This window comes from Lactuca virosa, chromosome 4 (genome assembly GCF_052849685.1).
Source record: "Lactuca virosa cultivar CGN04683 chromosome 4, Lactuca_virosa_CGN04683_v6, whole genome shotgun sequence".
Lineage (NCBI taxonomy): Eukaryota > Viridiplantae > Streptophyta > Magnoliopsida > Asterales > Asteraceae > Lactuca > Lactuca virosa.
In genome coordinates, this window is record NC_136429.1 from 323,789,248 (window position 1) to 323,797,914 (window position 8,667).

Below are 8,667 nucleotides of genomic sequence, written 5' to 3' on the forward strand. Positions count from 1 at the left end.
TTTAAGGAATATATACAAAATTTGAAATTGTTATGACATTTAGCGACTTAGCGTAATATATATATATATATATATATATATATATATATATATATATACCTTAACTAGGTGTGAGACCCATGTATTACATGAGTTTATTTTAAAAAAATAAATATGAAATTTTAACAATTTGAAAAGTTTGAATTTATAAGAAAAATGAAAAAAAAATTGAATTATTAAAATTAATGAGGCTTTAATGTATTGAATACATTACATATATAAACATTTTCTAATAAATACCTTACATATATATTCCCTTACATATTAAATGTGGAATTTTAATTTAATAAAATGAAAAATACAATAAAATGATAAGTGGAAAATAGAAAATTCAAAAATTCTAGAAAATGTGATGTGTCCAAATGAAGGAGAAGAGGACATGTAGCAAAAAATTCTTTATTTATTAGGGAGGATAAACATTTAGCCTTAAATGTTGAATTTTAAGAGGTAGAAGCTTTTATGCAATATATACAGTAACTTTATACATTATACAATACTTCGCTTAGCATCTTATTTAATCGAACTATGTTGTGGCCAATTGAATCGGTCAAACGATTGACCCAATCTTATCTAATCAAACTATATTGTAGCCAATTGAATCGGTGAAACAATTGACCCAATCTTATCTAATCAAACTATATTGTAGCCAATTGAATCGGTGAAACAATTGACCCAATCTTATCAGCCGGATCATCTCTTCCCCAATCTTCGGCACCTTCTCCTTATTTCTTAACAAGATCAAATCCCTCATTTTCAAAATCCTTTGAAACCTAAGCCTTGATACAATCGTTCTCTCTCAGCCGGAACCATAGATGCAAAAAAGTAGTAGTGCCTCTTCATTTCTCCTCACTCTCTATACATATTTAAAGGTAGGCATCATATTTATCTCACGCTTTCTCAATCTCATATTCCATAAATCTCTATTACTCTAACGATTGCAGGTCTGCGAAGCAGTCGATTCATCGGGATGATGACGACGACAAAGAACTGGATCTGTATGGGCTTCATAACTCTGAAACGTCTACACACTCAAAACCCTAGATCCGTCGCCTCCCTGGTACCACTACTACCTTCGTACCACCATAATTGATCGTCGTCTCCCTGATACTCACCAACATCTATGTCTCAAGGGTTGCACCCGTGGAATATTCAGAAACTAATCGACATCTCTCCCACTCTATGTCAATGTAATCCCTTCTTCCCCTGTTTTCATTTTTCGTTTCAAGAATAATTTTCTGTACTACTTCTAAAAGTAACCAACTTTGATAAAAAATGGTTGAAAATACATAATATAGAACGAAGCTTATGAGTTTTTTTTAATCTTTGTAAATATTTTACCCTTTTGAATCTTTGTGTGAATAGGTGAAGTCAAGGCTCTACTGCATTCCTTCATTTAAGCCTTGATGAGATGAAAAAATCGTTTATTAGATCCATTTTCTCATTTTTGGAAGGTTCATGCTCTCATATTGTCTTTTTACTTTAAGAATTTAGTGGAATGGTACAAAAATTTGGAAAAAAGTATTTGATTTTCGAATAATTTTTTTTTCAGATAGAAACCTTATTATCCTCACATTAGGATCACATAAATTACTCATCGAAACTAAGTGCTTGGAAAGGTTATGCTTTTAACTGGTTTTTTATTGCCAATTAATTCATGGTAACCTTTGTTGATTTACCATATGAAAAACCAATATAAGAATTTCCCTGCAAGTGTTGTGAAGAGATGTTTTTTTTAACCAAAAAATCCATTATGAGAATTTTCTTTACAACTTTGGTCTTTAAACCATATAGGATGCTAAACTAATACTTTGTGGAAGGTAAGTTTCTATCTTTTGTTATTACCATTTTCTTTTTTAAATCCAAGAAAATTATATCCAAAATATTCAGATAAATAAAAGCAGAAAGCAATGTTGGTTTTGTTGCATGGTTTACTGAACCTCTTTTTGTTTTAGTTGCATCCTATAACATTTATTATTTGAATAAAATTGTCAATGATTTCTTTGTTTAACTCTTTGTTTAAAGTATCTGTGCATTTTCTAATAAGCATCTATGAAATTTACAGGTAATTTCATGTTTTTTTAGGTAAAAAGAAGTTGGTGTTCTATTAACATAGAGGGGAGTAGCAAACAATGCTCGGTTTCTTGACTTCTAATAAGTTAACATCATCATATTTTTTTTCACCGAAATGTTAGAGACGTATGTATTAGAATATTAATTAAAAAATTTGTTGTGTGATTGCAGACATGGAGTTCCTTGCCTGATTCCAGTGAGCCTTATAGGTGGCAAGGATATACAACATCAATAGGCATATGTGTGCAAACCTAGACGAAATGCTGGTCCATGTATAACCATGCAGGTCTGCAAAAAGGCTATTTATTGGCAATGACAACATATTAGGTATGTGGTATAAGCTAATACACAAAATTTTTAATTTCTTGAATAAGCTAACACACTTTCGTGATAGAGTGGTTGTAGCAAATGAGAAGTAGATGTAATTTTCTGTTTGATGGCACATGACAACAAACATTCATGTAATTGAAGTTAAAAATAGATCTTGATATGATTTTTTATGGATTTGTTTTGAATTTTGTATCTGAGGACTGGATATGAGATTAGCATGTTGTCTGATCGATTTGGATATTATCTTTTATGGTTTTTGTACAAGATTTGAGTGGATGGTCTGTTATAATGATATATATCATCCCATTTTCTGATTTTTATACGACTTATGCCCCGCCCCTTATGAGCAAAAGAAGAAGTCAATACCTAAAGATGTTTTTGATTGTATCCAAACTCCAACCTACAGAAGAGTAACTTGAAGCCTTTAAAATGCGCCAAACTCTGTATTCTGCTTCTCTATTGATGTAATCATAACATATGTTCAGCTTTTTCTAATAGAAATCTTAATAATTTTACAGGCAAGAAAGATATCAGTGTTGTTGGAAGGGCAAGAAAACTCCCTTGTGAAGACTTCATTGATCGGTGATGAACATCCATTACGTAATCTCTTAACAAAAATTTTAGCATTGGGTTTTCTTATCTGAAGGATACTCTTGATTACAAGGATGGAAATTATAAATGTTATTTTGATTTTGACTTGTATTTAGTTAAAATTCGATCTGGCTCTGTAATTTTCAAAATTTGTTTAGTGAGTTGGTTTATTTTTACGAAATAGCATGTTGATAATAGATTATTGAGTTAATTTGTTTCTAATAGTCTCATAATACTACGGGTGGGGTCCATCTTGAAATTATTAAATTGGTATAAAAGTCTTGATTCAGAATCAAACATAAAGACTTTTTCAATGAGATTGAAATATTACATATGTTGCTATATAAATATATACTGGAGTTGTAGAAGATATTCTTTTACGTTATTGCGATATACATTTTTTAAAATGTCACTATAAATGGCAAAAAAATTAGTTGTCATATACAAATAAATGGCATGGTCGTTTGTCAAGAAGGATATGATTGTGACAAACCGACATGACAATTTTTTTGTGACAAAAAAAACTTAATTAATAATAATTATGATTTCACTTGCAAATACTATCACCATTAGTAATGTGCTTATAAATATTTAGCACCAATTGGTCATTTATTGTTCTTTTAAACATGTAATAAGTTGCTAATATTCACATTAAAAATACTGATTGATCCCTTTACTTGCTAATGTACATTCATGTGGTCATATTTCACTCGCGACTGCTTCATCGGATGTTGTGGTTAATAACGTGTTTGAGGGAGCACATCTCACTCATGCTTTAAAATTCCTCTTGATCTTGAAAATAGTCTACAAGATTACCGGACAAAGTGGTACTGCCCAACTACTTCGGACTGCAAAAGTAATATATAGGATGAAACGTCGATGGAAAAAAGAAATGTGTTGGAGGCGGTTGATCGTATAATGAAAGATATCAATGCGGTGAAGCTCACATTTGGTGGAAAGATAATGGTTTTCGTCGGTGATTTCAGACAAGTTTTACCGTTCGTGAGACATGGAACATGAGCAAAGCCTGTGGATTCGCACCCGTCGCTTAGCGCGGGTAAACGGCTAGTGTATATATATATATATATATATATATATATATATATATATATATATATATATATATATATATATAGAGGTCGGATCAGTGGCGAACTCCATTGAAGGAGCGAACCACCGAACTGTTCTATCATTGTTCTAACTGTACCAAATTCCGATCATTGTCTAACAACACTTCAGCCTGTGCAAATCGACACAGGGCAATGCCAATGCTTCGAAGCGATTGAACGTAAGCATGATTGAAAACTTATTAATGTGAAGTAAACTTAAAAAAAATCTTATGCATTTGATTGATAGATTACTTTTTTTTCCTATTTGTTTCATAGAAAGCTAATTACTAGATCATTGTTCGATTATAAAGATTGGAAATTTATTAATTTGAAGCAAACTTTAAAACATATCTTATGCATATGATTGATGCATTGTTTTTTTTCTATTTGTTTCACAGAAACATGACGAAACTTTTAATACACAAACAAGTCACTTAAAAGTTGCCAAACTAATCACCAATAAACGCTTAACAATATGAACATACGTCACAAGATCAAAAAAATTAAATAATCATTCGTTTACCCCAATCGACAATTATTTGTTTCTCCTAGAAGATGAAAAATATGAATGAAGGAAAAGTTGAAAATTTACTTTTTAAAAGGGAAACAGGTGAATATGAACTTTCTAAAAATAAGAGATATGTTAATTGTTAAGTGTTTTCTTTGTTTTTTGGAGAGCTTGTTATATCAAGAATAGGAGAGAATCTCATGTTTCGGTAGGAAGGATAATATAGGAATACGAATCCTAGCATGTTGTCATGCATGTGACATAAAGTAAACAGATTAATATGAAGGTAGAATTCTATCTAACCAAATGCATAAAACAAGTAATATATTCCATACCTTCAATTTTGTGTCATATAACATCTTAATGGTAGCTATCAAGTCAGGTGAAGGAATTGTTGCATCTGTTTATGTTTGCATAACCTGTTGAAAAGAAATGAGCATAAAGAAGAAACAAAACATTCTCCACTTTTTTTAAACATAATAAAATATATAAATAATATATAAAGGACCAGCATCAGAAGGATCTCGCTTCTAGCCGGTGGATCTGAAAATGGTTGGGATTTCAATTTCTCTTATTAGCTCCTAAAAAAATACATTGTCAATTTCATTCAATACATAAACATAACACACAAAAATATATAAAAACATACGATAATTGGTAGCCAGCTTTTGCAAGCAGCAACACCATCATTTGGAGCAATTATTAAATAAAAAAAATTTCTTGTCCATAAAGAAGCAGATCCATTAGACCATATTTCTCGATCAGAACAATACATGTATATTAAATTGTTGTGCATATGATATATTTGTGCATATTAATATGCATATAAATTTACACATATGCATATGATGCATATGCATATACATATTAATATGCATGTATGCATATAAATGTATACATATGCATATGATGCATAGGTATAGGCATATTATTATGAATATATGCATATACATGTATACATGTGCATATGATGCATATTAATATGTATATATGCATATTAATGTATACATATGCATATATTAATATTCACATATGCATAAAAATGTATACATATACATATATTAATATATACATAAAACAATTAAATACATATGATTATGTTTTTGTATATGCATATGAATAAAAATAAGTATATGACATATGCATATGCATATCTATATGCATAATATGACATATGAATAAGAATAAGTATATGCATATGCATATATGAATAAGTACATGCATATGTATATGCATATTCATAAGTATATGCATATTCATATGAATAAGTATATGCATATGCACATGCATATTCATAATAATAAGTGTATACATAAGGAAATTAAATACATATGATTATGATTATGATTATGTATATGCTTATGTATATGCATATGCATGTGCATAAAAATAAGTATATGATATGTGTATATTCATATGCATATTCATATGTATATGCATACGCATAAGAATAAGTATATGCATAAGAAAATTAAATAATTGACATGAAAAAATCATGCTCAAATCGATTGTTTCTATTCAAAAGAAAAACATTTTTAATGATACAATCATACAATACACCTATTTTTACTTTGTAGACTACCTTATAGATTTTGACTTATTAGCTTTATAATAATGCGGTTATCTATCTCTAGTTCTCTAAACAAAAAAATACTACATCAAGGGTAAAAGGATCAAATATTTTTTTTTGCTTTTTTCATCATTAAATAATTGTTTGGTCACCATTTTTGTCCCTCGGGCGTCCAACTTAACACTCAACCATTAAAGTTATATAAATGACCATATTGCTCTTGTTTCCATCTCATTCAAATTCAAGAATGAAACCAACCAAATCCAAGCTTGTCGACTCCTTGAACTCAACCGCATCAAAATGAAACCATTATGCAAGTTTACATAACAAATTAATCGTAATCCATTTATATTTTACAACATTAAAAATCAATATATGATTAAAAGACTTGGTACTGCAACCTTCAGAATGAATATACATCAAACTGGAATCATACGGGTTACTACACAGGTGGCATAAGGTGCCAACATATGCCCGTTTGGATTGTTTTTCAGAAGCAAGTTTTTTTTAACCTGAATTCATTTCCGATTTCATCCTAATTCCTCTCTTTCCATGTCAACCCTAAAGTCAACTTGGCTCCAGTAACTTTTGACCTATTTTTATTAGAGCTGTTATTTTTTGGCTTCTTAGATGATGATTGGATTTGGTCCATAGATTGTGTTGGAAGCATTTTTTTTCAAATATCCATTATCCAATTATCCATAATGCAACCATTTTGAGAAAGGCTATTGTAAGGGGTAAAATAGTAAAATACCTAAGTTCATGAATCAGAGACAATAGCTTAGTTGGATCTTTGCAATTCTATTCAGATAAATTGCTCTTGGGTTTCAAGTATCCTTCTCCACCAGCATGGTATGGTCTAAAGCTTTCATCTTCAGGTCCAAAAATAGTACCTGGTGCCAACAGTGATAATTATGCATTTAAGATAACATCCCCTGTTATTACAACACCAAATGCGAATACAAAGCCTACATGAATATGAGAGAACATTTATGATTATAAAAAAAAATAAAAAAAAATAAAAAAACATGTTTCTTATGTTCTAAATGCAGAGAGTACATCAACGAGCAAAAGAATCGGTTTCTACTGAATAACAAAATCAATTGAAAATGCAATCAGGAAACTCGTAAATTAAAATTGATGTAACTGAGACAAAAAGGAATTGTCAAGGTAAATCGAGCAAGAAAACCAGGATTTTTGGAACCAAACCACATTTCCTCAACCTGCAGAAAACAAGAAAATAAATCAAACGAGAAACACGATCCCTTTTGATAATCATCAAAAGCATGATTGATTCCATTTTGTTTGATTTTTATTATCACCCCTCTGTATTTCATCCGGGCAGCTGCACCAACAAAGAAACTGTAATGTCGGGCATATAGATCTTTATGTTCATTGAATATTACAACTACTATTGTTGCCATTCATTTTTCCTTCATGAAAAAACTAAAAACAACATAATTCATCTATCTAATCGCTTAATGGATCTTGATTTTGAAGGTTTCTATGAAACAAATAGAAAAAAAAAACAATGCATCAATCAAATACATAAGATTTTTTTTTTAATTTTACATCAAAATAATAAGTTCTCAATCTCTCTAATCCAACAATGATTTAGTAATTAGTTTGTAAGTTCTTTCCTTTACTTGCGATGAACAAAAGAAATTCATCAAAAAAATCAATCGATATTGTAGCTGCTCATCTTGATTCGTTGGTTCGCTCTCTAGAAAGGAGTTTGCCGATAAACTTCCTTCTCTCTCTCTCTCTCTATCTATATATATATATATATATATATATATATATATATATATATATATATATATATATATATATATATATATACTCTCTCACACACACACACAGAGAGAGAGAGAGAGAGGTTCATATATAAACTTTAGTTAGTGTGTGAATGTATGAACCAATGACAATTTAAAAAAAATAAATAAATGGTTAATTTCCAAATTTCATATACAATTATTTGATAACCAAAAATAAAATCTAATGTTTATGTTACTTCCTTAAATCATGGATCATTTATATCAAGATCACAATCTTGATCTTTTTCATATACAACCTCAAATTCATGCTTCCTTCGTCTCCATAACCCTACACCACCGGCCTTCATCACGATCACCACATACAAACTGTTGGCTGCCCATCACCAAAACCGAGATGATCTTCTACGCACCAACACCCTGACGACCATCATCTACCATTTTACCCTAGTAGCGATGATAAAAAAAAAAGAGAATCAGGAGAAGCAATAAGATTAAATAATCAAGGATTATTGTCTCTTCAAATCCAACAACCACTCGAAGAATATATCATCAAGATTAAATAATGAAGGATTAATACGATAATCTCCATCAGTCCGTTCTCCATTCTAACAAAAATCTTCTCTAGTCCAAGTGTCTAACGACCATCAACTTGCACTCCGTTTCTGGAAATTG

The 8,667-nt window shown here is 30.3% G+C and overlaps 1 long non-coding RNA gene across 7 annotated transcripts; it reads left to right on the forward strand.

Moving 5' to 3' along the window:
• Positions 1-584: 584 nt before the first annotated feature.
• LOC145108522 (uncharacterized) lies at positions 585-3,211 on the forward strand. 7 transcript variants are annotated; one of them, XR_013708339.1, is made up of 7 exons: positions 585-908; positions 981-1,226; positions 1,402-1,490; positions 1,589-1,655; positions 2,102-2,194; positions 2,281-2,436; positions 2,958-3,211. It is a non-coding gene; the product is annotated as an uncharacterized LOC145108522 (long non-coding RNA). The 7 variants fall into 7 exon arrangements; XR_013708342.1 differs by having other exon boundaries at positions 2,122-2,194; XR_013708338.1 differs by lacking the exon at positions 1,589-1,655 and having other exon boundaries at positions 588-908.
• Positions 3,212-8,667: the final 5,456 nt, after the last annotated feature.